The 21,783-nt window shown below is 44.3% G+C and overlaps 1 protein-coding gene across 5 annotated transcripts in view; it reads left to right on the top strand.

The window, feature by feature from the left end:
* LOC139532002 (disks large-associated protein 1-like) overlaps positions 1 to 21,783 on the top strand; it is a 282,607-nt gene that overhangs the window by 150,377 nt on the left and 110,447 nt on the right. The gene's annotated exons all lie outside the window — the stretch shown is intronic.

The raw sequence follows: 21,783 nt of genomic DNA, 5'->3' as shown, positions 1-21,783 counted from the left end.
AACCTTTGATATATTTTGTCGTTATGTTTGAGCAAGTTGGAACCGGTGTTTTTCTGGATCAAACACGCCAAATAAATTGACATTTTGGACATATATCGACGGAATTAATCGAACAAAAGGACCATTTGTGATGTTTATGGGACATATTGGAGTGCCAACAACAGAAGCTCGTTAAAGGTAAGGCATGAATTATATTTTTATTCTGCGTTTTGTGTCGCTCCTGCAGGGTTGAAATGTTTTCTCTCTTTTGTTTACAATGGTGCTATGCTCAGATAATAGCATCGTATGCTTTCGCTGAAAAGCCTATTTGAATTTTGACATGTTGGCTGGATTCACAACCAGTGTAGCTTTAATTTGATATCTTTCATGTGTGATTTAATAAAAGTTTGATTTTATAGTAATTTTCATAGTCATTCATTTTAATGTGGCGCTATGCATTTTCTCAGGCTTTTTGCCAAGTGATACAGTAGCGTCTTGCCTAAACTCATATTTTTGGATATAAATATGAACTTTACCGAACATAAAATACATGTATTGTGTAACATGAAGTCCTATGAGTGTCATCTGATGAAGATTATCAAAGGTTAGTGATTAATTTTATATCTATTTCTGCTTTTTGTTAATGCTCTCTTTAGCTGGAAACATGGCTGTCTTTTTCTGTGACTTGGCTCATACCTTACATAATCGTTTGGTGTGCTTTCGTCGTAAAACCTTTTTGAAATCGAACACTTTGGCTGGATTTACAACAAGTGTAGCTTTAAAATGGTGTAAAATACTTGTATGTTTGAGGAATTAAAATTATGGGATTTCTGTTGTTTTGAATATGGCGCCCTGCAGTATCACTGGCTGTTGATGAGGTGGGACGCTAACGTCCCACCTACCCTAGAGAGGATATCCTTGTGATCATCATTCGTAAAGCTCTACTGCACAGAAAACCATTTGTCTCTAGCAGAAAGATCAAGGTCAAAGTCAAATTTACTTCAAATTTATTTCAGATCGTACTTACAGTATATCTATGTGATCGGCTTGGTTGCACCCTTCCTGTGCAGAAAGCAGCTTGTTTCTAAGAAACACTGTTCAAAGGTTACATAGGTCAAGTTGCTGGTGTCAAATTGTGGATCAAATTGATTTCAGATCGGTGTTTCTCAGCCTCTGAGTATCACAGGGAAATCATATACAGCATATGTAATGTAGGCGCAGGGAGTCAGGAAGCAGGTGTAATTAGGGAGATTAATAACAATGAGTGATACAAAACAAGAGAAGCGTCTGACATGGAAACACAAATAATACTACCTGCTGACTGATAACAAAAGAGTGCTATATAAAGGGTAGTTAATCAATGAACCGCAAGGCACTACAGAGGGTAGTGCGTACAGCCCAGTACATCACTTGGGCCAAGCTTTCTGCCATCCAGGACCTCTACACCAGGCGGTGTCAGAGGAAGGCCCTAAATATTGTCATAGACTCCAGCCACCCTAGTCATAGACTGTTCTATCTGCTACCGCACAGCAAGAGGTACAGGAGTGCCAACTCTAGGTCCAAGAGGCTTCTTAACAGCTTCTACCCCATAGCCATAAGACTACTGAACATCTAATCAAATGACTACACAGACTTTTTACATTGCCCCTCCCTCTCCCCTCTTTTACGCTGCTGCTACTCTCTGTTATTATCTAGGCATAAGTCACTTTAATAACTCTACCCGCATGTGCAGTTGAAGTCGGACATTAACATACACCTTAGCCAAATACATTTAAACTCAGTTTTTCACAATTCCTGACATTTAATCCGAGTTAAAATTCCCTGTCTTAGGTCAGTTAGGATCACCACTTTATTTTAAGAATGTGAAATGTCAGAATAATTGTAGAGAGAATGATTTATTTCAGCATTTATTTATTTCATCACATTCCCAGTGGGTCAGAAGTTTACATACACTCAATTAGTATTTGGTAGCATCGCCTTTAAATTGTTTAACTTAGGTCAAACGTTTCGGGTAGGCTTCCACAAGCTTCCCACAATAAGTTGGGTGAATTTTGCCACATTCCACCTGACAGACCTGGTGTAACTGGGTCAGGTTGTAGGCCTCCTTGCTCGCACACGCTTTTTCAGTTCTGACCACACATTTTCTATAGGATTGAGGTCAGGGCTTTGTGATGGCCACTCCAATACCTTGACTTTGTTGTCCTTAAGCCATTTTGCCACAACTTTGGATGTATGGTTGGGGTCATTGTCCATTTGGAAGACCCATTTGCGACCAAGCTTTAACTTCCTGACTGATGTCTTAAGATGTTGCTTCAATATATCCACATAATTGTCCTGCCTCATGATGCCATCTATTTTGTGAAGTGCACCAGTCCCTCTTGCAGCAAAGCACCCCCACAACATGATGCTTCCACCCCTGTGCTTCACGGTTGGGATGGTGTTCTTTGGCTTGCAAGCCTCCCCATTTTCTTCCAAACATAACGATGGTCAATATTGCCAAACAGTTCTATTTTTGTTTCATCAGACCAGAGGACATTTCTCCAAAAAGTACGATCTTTGTCCCCACGTGCAGTTGCAAACCGTAGTCTAGCTATTTTATGGTGGATTTGGAGCAGTAGCTTCTTCCTTGCTGAGCGGCCTTTCAGGGTATGTCGATATAGGACTCGTTTTACTCTGGATATAGATACTTTTGTACCTGTTTCCTCCAGCATCTTCACAGGGTTCTTTGCTATTGTTCTGGGATTGATTTGCACTTGTCGCACCAAATACGTTAATCTCTAGGAGACAGATTGCGTCTCCTTCCTGAGCGGTATGACAGCTGCGTGGTCCCATGGTGTTAATACTTGTGCACTATTGTTTGTATAGATGAACGTGGTACCTTCAGACGTTTGGAAATTGCTCCCAAGGATGAACCAGACTTGTCTACAAAGTTTTTTCTGAGGTCTTGGCTAATTTCTTTGTATTATCCCATGATGCCAAGCAAAGAGGCACTGAGTTTGAAGGTAGGCCTTGAAATACACCCACAGGTACACCTCCAATTGACTCAAATTATGTCAATTAGCCTATGAGAAGCTTCTAAAGCCATGACATAATTTTCTGGAATTTTCTATGCTGTTTGAAGACAGTCAACTTGGTGTATGTAAACTTCTGACCCACTGGAATTGTGATACAGTGAATTATAAGTGAAATAATCTGTCTGTAAACAATTGTTGGAAGAATTACTTGTGTCATGCACAAAGTAGATGTCCTAACCGACTTGCCAAACTATAGTTCATTAACATAAACTTTGTGGAGTGGTTTAAAAACGAGTTTTAATGACTCAAACCTAAGTGTATGTAACCTTCCGACTTCAACTGTATACATCACCTCAATTACCTCGACTATCCGGTGCCCTCGCACGTTGACTCTGTACCGGTACCCCCTGTATATATCCTCGCTATTGTTATTTTACTGCTGCTCTTTAATTATTTGTTACTGTATTATTTTTGTTGGTATTTTTCTTAAAACTGCATTGTTGGTTAAGGACTTGTAAGTAAGCATTTCACTGTAAGGTCTATTTCCCAAATTGACCTTCTCCTGTAACATACAGTATATATATGTAACACATGTAAGCCCTTTACTATTGCCCTTCCAGTTGTATCCTGTTGTATTCGGTGCATGTGACAAATACAATTTGATTTGATTTGATTTGAAATGCTGAGGTCTTATATAGTGGACCTAAAAATGCTTAGTCCTGGCTGGTTCACCCCTACATTTACTTTAACAAACAGTATAGTTATCCATAATTCTAACATTAACTTTTCTCATCACGGTCATAATTACAGATCAGTATCTCAATGCATTCCTAGTCTAAATTACTATAATTTTTGCAGTGTGTAGACCTCCACAATCAACTTGATACCCCAAATAATTTATTTTGGACATGTCTAAATCAATTACGGGCACAGTTGACCCCTCCCTTGCCAAGTGGTTAGAGCTTTGGGCCAGTAACTGAAAAGTTGCTGGATCGAATCCCCGAGCTGACAAGGTAAAAATATGTTGTTCTGAGCAAGACAGATAACCCACTGTCCTCTGAGCGCCGTGGATGTTGATTATGGCAGCCCTCCACACCTCTCTGATTCAGAGGGGTTGGGTTAAATGCCAAAAACACAATTCAGTTGAATGCATTCAGTTGTACAACTGACTAGATATCCCCCTTTCCCTCCCTGGCACTCAATCTTCTGGCGTCTCTTCATTTTCTTCTTCAGATAGCTTTACAGTTCATCTTACCAATGGCAGTGGTGGAAAAAGTACACCATTTTCAAGATACCTTGAAAGAAAAGGACTCATGTAAAAGTGAAAGTCACCCAGTAAAATACTAGTTAAGTAAAAGTCTGAAAATATTTGGTTTTAAATGTACTTACAGTAAGTATCAAAAGTAAAAGTATATACAGTATAATTTAAAATGTCTTATATTAAGCAAACCAGACGACACTATTTTCTTGTTGTTTTTAGCCAGGGCCACAATTCAACACTGTTTAGTGAGTCTGCCAGATCAGAGGCAGTAGGGATGACCAGGGATGTTCTCTTGATAAGTGTGTGAATTAGACAATTTTCCTGTCCTGCTAAGCATTCAAAATGTAACGAGTACTTTTGGGTGTCAGGGAAAATGTAAGGAGTAAAAAGTACCTTATTTTCTTTAGGAATGTAGTGGAGTAAAAGTAAAAGTTGTCAAAAATATAAATAGTAAAGTAAAGTACAAATACTCCATATTTTTACTTATGTACTTTACACCACTGCCCAATGGCACACATGTTCAAAGTGGATGTGCCATGATAAAGTCCCGATTTCAATGTCTAAGGCATAATTGGACTTTCCCAAACAGACTAATGTCTCACTTGGGCCGCCACCACCTTTACCATCCATTATGTCTTGTCCATTTGCCAACCAGTTATACCAGCAAGATGAGAGATGTTTGGAACGGTTCTCTCCCAATGCTCGCTCCACTGGATACTGTGTACAGGTTGCTGGCTCGGTCTCAGGTCTCACGGTAGAAGTGGTGAGGGACCATAATGAATGCCATTTTCGCCATTTATTCAGCCGGTCAGAGGGGGTTTGAGGTCCACACTGTTCTCGGCCAAATTATCCCTTTCATGCATATAGATACCATCTGTGGTCACCTTCGCCATAACCTCGAGAGAGGATAGACCAGAACAACCGTTTAGTTTAGGGCATTTCTGATTCAAGAAATCCAGACAAATGATTTACTGTATGACAAATTGTTACTTCTACCAATATTCTTAATACAAATTTGTAAGACACATGTCAAAGAGAATAACAACACAGTTAAAAAAAAATCGAAATGGCTTATACTCCCCAATCATATTGACGACCTCACCGCAGAGTTACGTGGTTAGAGTTACGTGGTTAGGGAGTTAGACGGTGTCACGCCCTGGCCTTAGTATTATTTGTTTTATTTATTATTTTAGTTAGGTCAGGGTGTGACATGGGGTATGTGTGTATTTTGGGGTATTATATGGTAGAGGGGGTGTTGGTTGTAGTTTATGGTTTTGTGTTGAGTGTATGTATCTAGCTGTGTCTATGGGTGTGTAGTTTACTAGGAAAGTCTATGGTGGCCGGAATGGGTTCTCAATTAGAGACAGCTGATTTCTGTTGTCTCTAATTGGGAGCCATATTTAAGGCTGCCATAGGCTTTAGCTGTTTGTGGGTCATTGTATATGTATATGTCGACGTAAGTAGTTTGTGTGTGCACTTGCGTTTTAGGTTTCACGATTGTTTGGTTAGTGTGTTAAGTGTTACGTGTTCATCTTCGTCGTTATAATTAAAGAAGATGTATTCAAGTCATGTTGCGCCTTGGTCCTCTCTTTCACGTCAACACGATCGTGACAGACGGCTAATTCTTATAGAGAAATCTCGACCTTCCAGCAGACCCAATCTGAATTAGATTTATATTAAAGCAAGACAGAAACAGAACAAACAAAACAAACAGCAATACACTTCTGCATATATCGTTTGATACACTTCTTCCTTTTACAGGCAGGCATGTGAACAAAAACCATTTGCATATTTAACCAAAAAGCCTCAGGGGACTAGTAATCCCACCTTTGACACATGAATCACATCGTGATCAATGTGTAAAAATAACAACAACACTGCTGGTTAAATAAATGGGAAACATTTCAAAGGGAGAGATAGGGACACCACATCCTCTCCTAATGGAGAAAATAAACAATTTGTTCAATCTTAATCAGTCCAAACAATAAAACATTTGAATTTTAACTTTCCATTTTACTTTCCAATGAACTTCCCATTTCCTTTCTTTCCCACTTTCTTTGTTACTTTCACTAACTACATATCTGCTTACTTTAACTCATACTCCCTCTCAATCACCATCAGCCAGTACATTTCTCATCCCCTCAAATACTAGTTTCCCTTTACAATCTCTCCGTCTAACGTTACTTTATCAGGTGAGCAAAAAGTAAAAGATTATAGACAAAACATGATCACTTCTGTTAACAGGGAGGCCACTGTCCTCCCTCCACTCTTTAATCATTAGTGTTTTAACCCACGCCAACATTTACTGTATATACTATAACCAATCTCTATCAAATTATCCATAAAGGGACCAACTCAGAATACTTTTCTCACCCCTTACATACATACGTCTAAGTTTGGATATGCAAGTTTGTATAATATTATTATTATTATTATTACTTCATCAAATCTCTAGTAATTGATTATACAGACATACTGTCAGGTTTTGGCCAAGACTGTTCGGGTTTTGGTCACTAGATGTCCCCATTGCACCTTTTTTTGTACCTTTTGTTTTTCTTGCTCTAATTATTGTTTGCACCTGTAGGTCATTCCCTTGTTAGTATTTAAACCCTGTGTGTTCCTCAGTTCCTTGCTCAGTGTTTGTAAGTTAGCACCCAGCCCCAGCCCAAGCCTTGTTTTATATAGATATTTCTCTTGTTGGATTTTCCAGAGGTTCTCTGGTTTAGTTCTTGTGTATTATTTGAGTAGTCTTTTGAGGTTTGTTTTTCCCTGCTGTTTTTTACCACTTTGTGGAGTTTCTTTTGTATTTTGGAGGATTTCCATTTTGTGCCTCTTGGCTTTATTTTTGGACATTGTGGATTTAGTTTCTTTGCCTGAAGATTTTGTTATTTAATTAAACCACCATCTCTAGTACTGCTGTGTCTGCCTCATCTTCTGGGTTCTGAAGATTATTAGTGACTGTTTCTCGCACCGGGTCCTGACAGAAACACTGAGCCCTTATAATGAACCCAGAGGCAGCCAGTACCCAGGATCTTTTTTCCATGCTGTCCCACCACGAGGGGACTGTCCAACGCCACGAAGCTGCTCTGGTTCAGCAAGAGGCCTTAATGGCTAGACATTCTCAACTTCTGTCAGAGATGCTGACTTCCATAAAGCAGATTTCGGATCGACTTTCCCCGGCAACCGCTTCTGCTCCAGTTCATCCGATTCAAGTGCCCCTGGCAGTTAACCCCCTGGCTGAACCTCGTCTGCCGCCTCCCCAACGGTTCTCAGGGGATCTGAGTGTTTGTAAGGGGTTTTTCACCCAATGTTCTCTCTCCTTTGAGCTGCAACCATCGTCGTTTCCCACCGACCGGTCCAAGATAGCATATATCATCACCCTGCTGTCGGAAAAAGCCCTAGCCTGGGCTACTGCTGTGTGGGATGCCCAAAGTCCCTGCTGTGCCAGCTACTCTACCTTTGCTGAAGAATTCAAGCGAGTGTTTCAAGGTCCTACCAACGGCCCTGACTCAGCCAAACAGCTCCTGACTCTCCGCCAAGGTCGGCGCAGCGTGACGGACTATGCCATCCAGTTCCGCACTGTGGCAGCAGCAAGTGGCTGGAACGACGAGGCGCTCACAGTGTGTTTTTTGAAGGGTCTTTCTGACACCATCCAAGATGAACTGGCCACTCGGGAACCACCGGACAACCTCGAGTCCCTTATCAAGTTGGCTTCACGCATAGACCAGCGTCTGAGAGAGAGAGAACTCAACCGTAGACCGCTCACCCTAGCTCCTATCGGTTCCAGCTCCGAGTCTCCACCTTTATCCTCGCTGGCTCCACCAGAACCCATGCAGGTTGGACGCATCTCCCAGGCTGAGAGAGACCGCCGGATGAGGGAGCGATGCTGTCTATATTGCGGCAAACCGGGCCATTTCCGCTCCACGTGTCCCGGGCTCCAGGGAAACGCACTCTCCCGTGCAGGCCTGGGAGGACTGTAACGGGAAACATAACCTCCTCCCATCCATCCAACTCCCGCCTGCTCATTCCAGTTACCCTTTCCTGGGACGACCACGAGTTTTCTCTTCAAGCCTTGGTAGACTCTGGAGCCGCAGGTAACTTCATGGATGGGGTCTGGGCGAAGGAGAATGGCGTTCCTTCTGAACCTCTAAGTGACCCCATAAGGGTTACTACGTTGGATAGAAGCTCTTTGGGATCTGGACTTGTCACTCGTGCCACTACCCCCTTGCGACTTTCAGTTTCCCAACACCAGGAAGTGATGAACTTTCATCTGATCTCCTGTTCCGAGTTCCCTCTCGTCCTTGGTTATCCCTGGCTTCACAGCCATAACCCTCACATCGACTGGTCTGTGGGCACTATCAAGCAGTGGGGTCCTACGTGCCAAGCCACTTGTATCTTCCCGAGTTCCCCGAGTTCCCCTTCCGAGTCTCTAGAATCCATCGACCTGTCCCGAGTTTCCGAGTGTTACCATGACCTCAAACTGGTATTTAGCAAACAGAGGGCCACCAAACTACCACCCCATAGACCTTACGATTGCACCATCGACCTGTTTCCGGGGACCTGCCCTCCCAGGGGTCGGATCTTTTCCCTTTCTCCTCCCGAACGAGCTGCTATGGATACCTACATCAAGGACGCTCTGGCAGCAGGCCTCATGCGTCCATCTACCTCGCCGGCGGGAGCAGGGTTTTTCTTTGTGGCCAAGAAAGACGGTGGATTACGACCTTGCATCGACTACCGGGGACTCAATGCCATAACCGTCCGTAACCGCTACCCCTTATGGCCACAGCCTTTGAGCTGCTCCAGGAAGCAGTTGTCTTCACTAAGCTTGACCTGCGGAACGCATACCATCTTGTGCGGATCAAACCCGGGGACGAGTGGAAGACCGCTTTCAACACGCCTACTGGTCACTACGAATACTCGGTGATGCCCTTCGGCCTGACCAACGCTCCGGCTGTGTTCCAAGCGCTCATAAACGATGTGCTTAGGGATATGCTTAACATCTTCGTGTTTGTTTACTTGGATGACATCCTCATCTTTTCGAGCTCCCTTCAAGAACACACTAAGCATGTCAGACAAGTGCTCAAACGCCTCCTAGACAGCCATTTGTACGTTAAGCCGGAAAAGTGTGAATTCCATTCCTCTCGAGTACAATTCCTGGGATTTATAGTGGAACCCGGTCGAGTCCAGATGGACCCCAAGAAGGTAGGGGCGGTAGCGGATTGGCCCACCCCCAAGTCCGTTAAGGAAGTTCAGCGTTTCCTGGGCTTCACCAACTTTTACCGCAAGTTCATCAAGAACTTCAGCTCGGTGGCAGCCCCTCTCTCAGCTGTAACCAAGGGTGGCAACACAAGGTTTCTGTGGGGAAGAGAAGCTGAGACGGCCTTCCAAGGACTCAAGCAGCGCATCCTCTCTGCTCCCATCCTGACACTACCAACGGCGGATGAACCTTTTGTGGTGGAGGTAGACGCATCAGAGGTTGGGGTTGGAGCTGTCCTGTCTCAGAGGGGTGAAGACAAGAAGCTTCATCCTTGCGCCTTCTTCTCTCACCGGCTTACCCCGGCCGAGAGGAATTACGATGTGGGGGATCGTGAACTCCTAGCGGTTAAGATGGCATTGATGGAATGGAGACACTGGCTCGAGGGGGCTTCTCAACCGTTTCAAGTGCTTACGGACCACAAAAAATCTGGAGTATATCCAGCAGGCGAAGCGGTTGAACTCCAGACAAGCTCGATGGTCTCTTTTCTTCAGCCGATTTCAGTTTATCCTCACCTATAGACCCGGGTCGAAGAATCTCAAACCGGACGCCTTGTCACGAATCTACTCTCCTGCCATTCGAGAAGATACTGACATGACTGTCCTTCCGGCCGCTAAGATCGTGGCTCCGATCTCGTGGCAAGTGGAGGATACCGTGAAACAAGCTCAAGCCATCGAACCGGGCCCTGGAGGAGGTCCTGCTAATCGGTTGTTTGTTCCCAAGGCAGCAAGGTCCCAAGTCCTTCTGTGGGGGCACTCCTCTCGCCTCACCTGTCACCCGGGCGTAGGTCGCACCTTGGAGTTCATCCAGCGTAAGTTCTGGTGGCCCACCATAAAAGAAGACGTTGCCACTTTCGTCAAGGCCTGTTCCGTGTGCTGCCAGGGCAAATCTTCTCACCTCCGCCCTCAAGGACTCCTTCACCCTCTATCTATTCCCCACCGACCCTGGTCCCATATCTCGTTGGACTTTATTACTGGCCTTCCTCCGTCCCATGGTAATACTACGATCCTAGTCATCATCGACAGGTTTTCTAAGGCGGCCAGGTTTGTTCCCTTGACCAAATTACCTTCTGCCAAGGAAACAGCTGAGTTGGTGATTAACCATGTGTTCCGAGTCTTTGGGATTCCGCAAGATATGGTTTCCGACAGAGGTCCCCAGTTCGCCTCAAGGTTTTGGAAGGCCTTCTGCCAACTCATAGGGGCCACGGCCAGTTTATCTTCAGGGTACCATCCGGAGTCCAATGGCCAAACTGAGAGGATGAATCAGGAGCTGGAAACCACCCTCAGATGCATGGTTTCCAACAACCCGTCCACATGGTCATCATTCATTGTTTGGGCCGAGTACGCGCACAACACCTTGTGCTCCTCCTCCACTGGTATATCCCCGCATGAGTGTCAGTTTGGCTATGCGCCTCTATTGTTCCCGGACCAGGAGGCAGAAGTCAGAGTGCCTTCAGCCTCGAGGTTCATCAGACGCTGTCGGCTTACGTGGAAGAAGGCACGTCTTAATCTTCTGCGTTCCTCTCAGCAGTACCAACGACAAGCCAACAGACGTCGCCGTCCCGGTCCTACCCTGTACCCCGGCCAGAGAGTATGGCTCTCAACTAAGAATTTACCACTACGGGTGGAGTCTCGCAAGCTGTCCCAGAGGTTCATCGGTCCCTTTAAGATTGCCAGGAGAGTCAATCCCGTTACTTTTCGCCTGCACTTACCCAGATCCCTTAAGATCAATCCAACATTTCACATTTCTTTATTAAAACCTGTTGTTTTTTCTCCCCTTATCCCGGCAGGCAGACCTCCCCCTCCGCCCCGTGTCATCGGTGGCCAGTCGGCTTATACCGTCCACCGGATACTGGATTCCCGCCGGGTGCAGCGGTCCTGGCAGTATCTGGTGGACTGGGAAGGCTACGGTCCCGAGGAGCGCTCCTGGGTTCCTGCCAAGGACATACTGGACCCTGACCTCATTCGTCAGTTCAGGACCCTCCACCCTGAGAAGGCTGGTAGGAACGTCAGGAGCCGTTCCTAGGAGGGGGATTCTGTCAGGTTTTGGCCAAGACTGTTCGGGTTTTGGTCACTAGATGTCCCCATTGCACCTTTTTTTGTACCTTTTGTTTTTCTTGCTCTAATTATTGTTTGCACCTGTAGGTCATTCCCTTGTTAGTATTTAAACCCTGTGTGTTCCTCAGTTCCTTGCTCAGTGTTTGTAAGTTAGCACCCAGCCCCAGCCCAAGCCTTGTTTTATATAGATATTTCTCTTGTTGGATTTTCCAGAGGTTCTCTGGTTTAGTTCTTGTGTATTATTTGAGTAGTCTTTTGAGGTTTGTTTTTCCCTGCTGTTTTTTACCACTTTGTGGAGTTTCTTTTGTATTTTGGAGGATTTCCATTTTGTGCCTCTTGGCTTTATTTTTGGACATTGTGGATTTAGTTTCTTTGCCTGAAGATTTTGTTCTTTAATTAAACCACCATCTCTAGTACTGCTGTGTCTGCCTCATCTTCTGGGTTCTGACGATTATTAGTGACTGTTTCTCGCACCGGGTCCTGACACATACAATTTCTCCATTTTTTTTCTTCTTCATATCTTCACAGAATCTATATATCGGAACCCCTAGATAACATTATATATCAAAACGTATTATCCAAATACAGTATTCAACTCTCCCTTCTCTATTTTCATAACTCATAGCTCGCAGGCTACATAGACATTTAATCTATGCCTACAAAAAGTACTGCCAATGCCAAATCCCCTCTCTGGGATTTAGGATCCTTGTCACTACTTTTATTTTCACTATAAATTCATGTTTAAATTGACTTACTGAAATTCGGTTGGTTGTCCTGTTCAGATTCATGAATGTGGTGTGTTCCCCCAGGCAATCATTAGGGGAGGGCTGGTCAGGGCGGGTCCACGTTGTCTTTGGTCAGACAGGAATTTCCCTCACTCTCCCATGGAGAGTGCCACCGGTGTCTCCTTCAAAGATCTTCACTAATGCTCTCCCCAGACAGAATCACACCTCCTTTTTCATGACGCCATTAAACTCGGTCCACCCGCATCGCACTATGCGGTAGAGCATCCCACTTCTGACACCAATCCCATCTTGAGTTCCTATCTCACTCACACACACAAAATAGAGGAGTGATCAGTTCCTACCACCTAAATCATGTAATCGCATGGCTGCTAAAATATTGCCTAATTTGTCGTTGAACCACTAGAGAACTAATCCAAATTTGTATCTTACCCACATAAAAAGGAGACAGTTTTGCTATGATACTTAGTTTCAACTGTATGAGAAACAGTTCTTCCAGTCCACTGATCTCTCAGCACTTAAATTCTAGAGAAGTATTTTCTTATTTCTAAAATGGTGTTTGGTTTATAGCTATCACAGGTTCACCTTACTATTTTATACCATATCATTTCAATGCATTTCTATTCAACTCTTACTGATCAGTTCCACAGGCTCACCTAGTTGAGCACGTTCCTCAGCACTTCACACACTAGTCTTGTTGCCCCGGTCACCAGGCTCACCTAATTGAGAGTGCTCCTCAGAGCCTCCCACACTAGTCTTGTTGACTCATCGCCAAGAATGTCGTGGAAGTTCCAAAGAATCAGGAGAGACTTGGATAATTCTTCAAGTAATCATACTTTAATATCGATTAATTATTGCAATAATGGAGCTGGTCAATTGCTTTATAATTGCATATTAATGGAGTTATTACATAAGTGGAATAACGAACACTGACTATTCCTCTTGTGTACAGTTGTTGCAAAAACTCTCAGCTCATTGCTATGCAATATAATGCAATTACCAAAATATTATGTAATAACATGCGAATAAAATGTTGCTCCAAAAGTAATTTTTATTACACAGGAAAGAACATTTTATTGTTAAGTGTTACTGAGAATGCTAACAGTAACAAAATATAGCTATTGTGTAGAAAGATAACTAAATATCCCAGAACTGCCTTCTTGAATCAACTACAGCCAATGGGAAAGGAAAGGGGATGTGTCTTCCGCATTTAACCCAACCCCTCTGAATCAGTGTAGGTGGATAATTATATAAGTTTGTGTTCTGAGTAAACTATCCCTTTAACACTAGAACCGCCTGGCCTATTAGCCTAGTACCCGCTAGAGAACATTGAGAACTTTGCCGGCCTCCCCTTTAGCATATGTATCAGATGCATATCACTTGATAAATAGTACATAAACAATTTAAAGGATGAATTGCATGAAGAAATATTCTTGGAAATACATCCGTGTAAAAATATAGATAGAGTCAATGATGTGTTTTGCACAAGCCTCCCATTTCTCGACACATCTAGCCTATGATGCATCAACATTCAAATAGTTGAATAAATACATTTCATATATGCTAACAGAAGAATAACCATTTGGTTGTGTTTAGGAAGGTCAGGTAACATTAGAATACTAAAAATATATTATTTCAAAGAACATAATAGCATTTTCATTAGTTTGTAACTCTAGGCTATAAGTACAAAGGAAATCCTGTAGTACATGTCCATCACAAAGAATTCCATTATAATTTTGTTTTGGCAGGTCTAAAGAAACATTGTGGAAATAAGAAAATGTATTTTTTTTAAACAACAGAATAGCATATTTTTAGTTGATTATGTTACTAGTCTTTGCTTATTAGCCAGACCCATGCTACCATGTGAGTGGTCATGTGCTGGACAGCACGGATATTCCTGGAAAATTGCACCTTTTGAATTTTGAGAGCTATTTGACAAAGGTAAGTGTCATAGAGACTGCAGAATATATTCTCTCTGATTGTCACGATCGTCTTGCGGTGAGAGATTGGACCAAGGCGCAGCGTGTGAATAATACATCTTCTTATATTCTTTGAAGAGAGAAAACACGAAACGAACACTAATCACAAACTAACAAAACTGACGACCGTGAAGCTATAAATACAAATAGTGCTGACACAAACACTACACATAGACAATTACCCACAAACACCTAAAGCCTATGGCTGCCTTAAATATGGCTCCCAATCAGAGACAACAATAACCAGCTGTCTCTGAGAACCAAATCAGGCAACCATAGACTTTTCTAAACACCTACACTGAACACAACCCCATACATACTACAAAACCCCCTAAACAATACACACACCCTAAACTAGACAAAACACACAAACATCCCCCATGTCACACCCTGACCTAACTAAACTAATCAAGAAAATATATATAACAAAGGCCAGGGTGTGACAGTACCCCCCCCCAAAGGTGCGGACTCCGGCCGCAAAACCTGACACAGAAGGGGAGGGTCCGGGTGGGCCTTCCTATGGTGGCGGCTCGGGTGCGGGACGTGGACCCCCCTCCACCATAGACACTACCCGCTTTGGTGGCGCCTCTGGAACGGCGAGTCCCGGACTGAATACCATCCCATAGGGCGCCACTGGACTGAGGGGCAGCTCCGGACTGAGGGGCAGCTCATGACTGGCGGATGGCTCTGGCGGATCCTGGCTGGCGGACGGCTCTGGCGGATCCTGGCTGGCGGGCGGCTCTGGCGGATCCTGGCTGGCGGGCGACTCTGGCGGATCCTGGCTGGCGGGCGACTCTGGCGGATCCTGGCTGGCGGGCGACTCTGGCTGCTCATGGCTGGCGGGCGACTCTGGCTGCTCATGGCTGGCGGGCGACTCTGGCTGCTCATGGCTGGCGGGCGACTCTGGCTGCTCATGGCTGGCGGGCGACTCTGGCTGCTCATGGCTGGCGGGCGACTCTGGCTGCTCATGGCTGGCGGGCGACTCTGGCTGCTCATGGCTGGCGGGCGACTCTGGCTGCTCATGGCTGGCGGGCGACTCTGGCTGCTCATGGCTGGCGGGCGACTCTGGCTGCTCATGGCTGGCGGGCGACTCTGGCTGCTCATGGCTGGCGGGCGACTCTGGCTGCTCAGGCTGGCGGGCGGCTCTGGCTGCTCATGGCTGGCGGGCGGCTCTGGCAGATCCAGTCTGGCGGACGGCTCGGGCTGATCCTGTCTGGCGGACGGCTCGGGCTGATCCTGTCTGGCGGACGGCTCTGACGGCTCGGGACAGACGGGCGGCTCTGACGGCTCGGGACAGACGGGCGGCTCTGACGGTGCTTGGCAGACGGGCGGCACAGACGGTGCTTGGCAGACGGGCAGCTCAGACGGTGCTTGGCAGACGGGCAGCTCAGACGGTGCTTGGCAGACGGGCAGCTCTGACGGTGCTTGGCAGACGGGCAGCTCTGGCCGGCTGGGGCGCACTGTAGGCCTGGTGCGTGGTGCCGGAACTGGTGGTACCGGGCTGGGGACACGCACCTGAAGGCTAGTGCGGGGAGAAAGAACAGGGCATACTGGACCCTGGAGACGCACATTAGGCCTAGTGCGTGGTGCTGGAACTGGTGGTACCGGGCTGGGGACACGCATCTCAGGGCTAGTGCGGGGAGCAGCAACAGGATGCACAGGACTCTGGAGACGCACAGGAGGCTTGGTGCGTGGTGCCGGAATTGGTGGTACCGGGCTGGAGACACGCACCATAGGGCGAGTGCGTGGAGGAGGAACAGGGCTCTGGAGACACACTGGAAGCCTGGTGCGTGGTGTAGGCACTGGTGGAACTGGACTGGGGCGGGGAGGTGGCGCCGGAAATACCGGACCGTGCAGGCGTACTGGCTCCCTTGAGCACCGAGCCTGCCCAACCTTACCTGGTTGAATGCTCCCCGTCGCCCGACCAGTGCGGGGAGGTGGAATAACCCGCACCGGGCTATGTAGGCGAACCGGGGACACCATGCGTAAGGCTGGTGCCATGTATGCCGGCCCGAGGAGACGCACTGGAGACCAGACGCTTTGAGCCGGCTTCATGGCACCTGGCTCAATGCCCAATCTAGCCCTACCAGTGCGGGGAGGTGGAATAACCCGCACCGGGCTATGAACACGTACAGGAGACACCGTGCGCTCTACTGCGTAACACGGTGTCTGCCCGTTCTCCCGCTCTCCACGGTTAGCCTGGGAAGTGGGCGCAGGTCTCCTACCTGCCCTCGGCCCACTACCTCTTAGCACCCCCCCAATAAATTTTTGGGTTGTACTTGCGGGCTTCCAGCCTTGCCTCCGTGCTGCCTCCTCATATCGCCTCCTCTCGGCTTTCGCTGCCTCCAGCTCTTCACGAGGGAGGCGATATTCTCCCGGTTGTGCCCAAGGTCCCTTACCATCCAATATTTCCTCCCATGTCCATGAATCCTTTATTCCTTGCTCCTGTTGCCACTTGACACGCTGCTTGATCCCTTGTTGGTGGGTAATTCTGTCACGATCGTCTTGCGGTGAGAGATTGGACCAAGGCGCAGCGTGTGAATAATACATCTTCTTTTATTCTTTGAAGAGAGAAAACACGAAACGAACACTAATCACAAACTAACAAAATAACAAAACTGACGACCGTGAAGCTATAAATACAAATAGTGCTGACACAAACACTACACATAGACAATTACCCACAAACACCTAAAGCCTATGGCTGCCTTAAATATGGCTCCCAATCAGAGACAACAATAACCAGCTGTCTCTGATTGAGAACCAAATCAGGCAACCATAGACTTTTCTAAACACCTACACTGAACACAACCCCATACATACTACAAAACCCCCTAAACAATACACACACCCTAAACTAGACAAAACACACAAACATCCCCCATGTCACACCCTGACCTAACTAAACTAATCAAGAAAATATATATAACAAAGGCCAGGGTGTGACACTGATACCATATAGAAATCTACATGTTTTACCTGCATGCGATTTGATAAAGTGATGCTCATTTCCCTGTATCTGTCAATTCCCAATCTGCGTCCATCTCTTCACGTACAATTTAAAAACTGATGAGATTGTCACTCATATTGTCAATTGAATCTAGTCTTTAGGCTGACTCTTATTATGTGTGAAATTCGTTTCGTATAGTTTAGGTGCAGTTTCTATGGGCCGACTACGCAGGCTGAGAGGCATCGTTTGTTTCCCCTCACTCATCACCTTAGATAGAGTCACGGATATGTTTTGCATTATTCCAAAGGCCTACTGCGACACGTAGCTTTTTTCCTTTCCCTTACAATACATTTGATTAGAAATAGAGTAATACTAAATAAAACAGTCCCGTTACAGCTTCTTTATACAAAGTAAAACATAAAAGAGAATGAGATCAACTCGCAAGGCGCACGGTCAAATGATTAACATGAGCACCAACGCTGATAAATACACTGAAAATCATTCCTTGTCATTGTTTACAGTTAATTACTGGCAGCACAGTAGCCAGTAAATTACTGTAGACTTACAGGAAATTGTTTTTAGATTCTGAAAATATAGTATGGTACTGTATTCTGGTATTGAATTACAGTAAATTACTGGCAGGACAGTAGTTGGTAAATTACTGTAGATTTACATGACAAAATATATATATTGTACTGTATTCTGTGGGGTACAGCATTCTCACATGGGTGCAGCAAATATAGCCTCTTACAAGGCACGTCTCAAAATATGTTAATGAGCCAGAGATTCTTTCACCACCCACAATGCACCATAATTCACAGTATGCTGCTCTAAATATACAGCACAAACTCATTATTACACTTTTGTTGTTCTAAATTAAATCAACCTCTTCCCCATCCTTATCATTCAGTTAGGCCTAATTTAAATTTGATTGTGAAGTAACGTGCACAATTATTGTCCATTCATCCATTTGTCATTCATTCAGTGAGGAGAGAGACACATTAGCGTCTGGCTGGGTACCAACGTTCTACAGCTCATTGTCTTGGCGGATTAAGTTGGGAATAGATGCGTAAAGAAAACATGTAAACATGCTGTACATACTTGTCTGTTTGTGGTATCAGAATTCAGACAAATTAGCAATGTAAAATACAAACATTTAGGAAGAGTCAGGGAAGGAGAAGTACGTAGCTTTTTTGGGGGTCCGATAATGTTTTTTACAAAATCAAACGTCATTGGCCTATAGCAGTTCTAGTGTTAAAGATGGTACAGTGTGTTTGAAACTAACACTTCAGATGCACAAAGAGATTCAAATTTGTTTTTGCTAAGCATTTAAATTGCTGTTTGCAATGTTTGCAAATGGCTTTGAATTACTATGCAGTATTTTCAGGTCTCATAAAATGAATTGCAGCTTTAAATCTTGCTAGTGTTATGTTGAAAGAGTCATAGAGTAGTTGAGCGTCACAACTTAGTATATGCATCTGTTGGTCACAGATACCTTTAAAAAAAGGTAGGTGCGTGGATCAGAAAACCAGTTAGTATCTGGTGTAACCACCAGATGCCTCATGAGGTGTGACACATCTCCTTCGCATAGAGTTGATCAGTCCTGTGGAATGTTGTCCCACTCCTCTTCAATGGCTGTGCGAAGTTGCTGGATATTGGCTGGAATTGTACCGCGCTGTCGTACACATTGATCCAGAGCATCCCAAACATGCTCAATGGGTGACATGTCTGGTGAGTATGCAGGCCATGGAAGAACGTGGACATTTTCAGCTTCCTGGAGTTGTGTATAGATCCTTGTGACATGGGGCCGTGCATTATCATGCTGAAACATGAGGTGATGGTGGCGGATGAATGGCACGACAATGTGCCTCAGGATCTCATCACAGTATCTCTGTGCATTCAAATTACTATTGATAAAATGTAATTATGTTTGTTATCCGTAGCTTATGCCTGGCCATATCATAACCCCAAGGCCACCATGGGGCACTTTGTTCACAACATTGACATCAGCAAACCGATCGCCCACACGACACCATACACATGGTCTGCGGTTGTGAGGCCGGTTGGACGTATTGCCAAATTCTGTAAAACAACATTGGAGGCGGCTTATGGTAGAGAAATTAACATTACATTCTCTGGCAACAGCGCATCAAGGCATTCCTGCAGTCAGCATGCCAATTGCACTCTCCCTTGAGACATCTATGGCATTGTGTTTCTCTCTCCCCTTAAGACAAAACTGCACATTTTAGAGTGGCTTTTTATTGTTCCCAGCACAAGGTGCATCTATCTGTGTAATGATCATGATGTTTAATCCGCTTCTTGATATGCCACACCTGTAAGGTGGATGGTTTATCTTGGCAAAGGAGAAATGCTCAATAACAGTGATGTAAAAAAAATTGTGCTCCAAATTTGAGAGAAATCAGCTTTTTGTGCGTATGGAACATTTCGTGGATCTTTTATTTCAGCTCATGAAACACGGAACCAACCCTTTACATGTTGTGTTTATATTTTTGTTCAGCGTATACTCAAATTGTTTTGAAAAATAGTTTACTTTCTGAGAGCTGTATTCAAATAATTTGTAAAAGTTTGTCATTTGTTGGGATCTGTATTCATGTAGTTGTAGTGACCTCGAAATAAACTATTTGTTCCCCTGAAAAAATAGTTACTTTCCACAAAGTGTAGTTAAAAACTATAGTTATCCCAGGTCTGGTGTACAGTCCATGCAAATGCATTCATGGCTGTGCATCTACAAGTTTACATTAACACTACGCAAATCATGCCTACAGCATGTGTTTTTTGTTTTGTGTATGTGTGTGTGTGTGTTCTGTGCATGTGGTGGGGGTTGGAGCAGTTGATTCAAAGCTGATGCCTCATACGGCATACAGTGCACCACTTTTTTTTTTTACCAGAGCCCTATGGGCACTAAATAATGAGTAGCGTGCCATTTGGGGACATACATTGTATGGAATGTTTTGTATCCATGACCCTGATGTTCCATGTTCCATATTTGTGCTCAGTATGCACTTTAATGTGTATGGTTCGATTCTCCTTCTGCATGGAACTCAACATGATATATTACTGATTTATAGATTCAGACCCTCCTAGGCAGGGACAGACTGGGACCGGAAATTGGCTCTAGCATTTCTAACACACTGGCCCATTTTTTCCCTCGAGGCCACCATTATTAGCCAAATAATGCTAATTATGTGCAAAACCCCCAATTTAGACAGGCCTACTGGCCTAAAGATGGACCAATCCATCTGGCATTTACCCAAACTGCCCTTTGGCCAGTCCGTTTCTGCAGTCAGGTGACATTTATGGACATATTACGATAGTCAATTCATTTCCCTTCCCTAAAAGAGATGTTTCTCTCTCGGTTAACTTCCATGGTTTAGAAGTTGAATTTCAGAATTTTCAAGAAGTCCTGTGTTGAGACTTTAATTCCTGACGCAACAGCAAAGTCCTTTCACTGTATGTGTTCATGAAAAATTCAACAGTATGGAGAAACATCTGAAAGTAATCATGTAGCTGCTTACACGATAAAAACATAAAAGTTGCTCATACAGATACAGGACCACCCATCCTACACAGAAGTTTTTTTACATTTATTTAATGGCTTTTCCTCTTAAGTTTCCTCTTAAGTGTGGGGTTCTTGACGTGGCATCTACTGTTCTTCAGAATTCTAAAAGGTTCTTGAAATGCAGATGTTCTTTTCATAGCACTCAGCAAATTGGCCCATGTTAACTAGATTTATTTCTCAATTCAACATTTCTAGTGTTGATTCAATAGTTCAATTAACACTGTAAAGAGTTAAATTCACACTTAGAGGTAAGGATCAGTGTCCCGCTAGCGGGACAACTTCCGGTGAAACTCAATTCAAATAAATAATCATAAATATTATGGATTTTAAACATTTAGGTACATATAAGTGTCTTATTATTCTTGTTCATCTAACTGCACTGTCCGATTTACAGTAGCTATTTCAGCAAAAACATGCCATGCGATTGTTTGAGGACGGCGCCCCACATCAAAATATTTTTCCACTGGCACAGGTTTCATACATTCACATATAACGATTAAATATTCACTTACTTACTTACACTTACTTGAAAATCTTCCTCTGATTTGTCATCCAAAGGGTCCCAGCTATAACATGTAGTGTCGTTTTGTTAGATAAAATCCTTCTTTATATCCCAAAAAGTCTGTTTAGTTGGCGCCATCGATTTGAGTAATCCACTCGTTCAACTTGCAGAGAAAGGAATCCGAAAATCTACCCCTAAACTTTGTTTCAACAAGTCAAAATACGTTTCTATTTGTCCTTCTACTAAAACTGATATTTCTTATTCGTTTTTGAAGTTACAAGCCTGAAACCTTGAACATAGACTATGTGGAAGCCATAGGAATTGCATCGAGGGAGAATAATTTTCAATATGACCTTTCTCTTTCTCTTTTCAATATGACCTTTCTCTTGCATTTCTAAGAGAATGGTCTCTCTCAACAAAAAAATAAACAGGGTTTTTCTTTGGATTTTCTCCTACCTTATTTA

The sequence above is a fragment of the Salvelinus alpinus genome, chromosome 10 (assembly GCF_045679555.1).
Source record: "Salvelinus alpinus chromosome 10, SLU_Salpinus.1, whole genome shotgun sequence".
NCBI lineage: Eukaryota > Metazoa > Chordata > Actinopteri > Salmoniformes > Salmonidae > Salvelinus > Salvelinus alpinus.
This window is presented reverse-complemented; position numbering and strand designations above follow the sequence as displayed.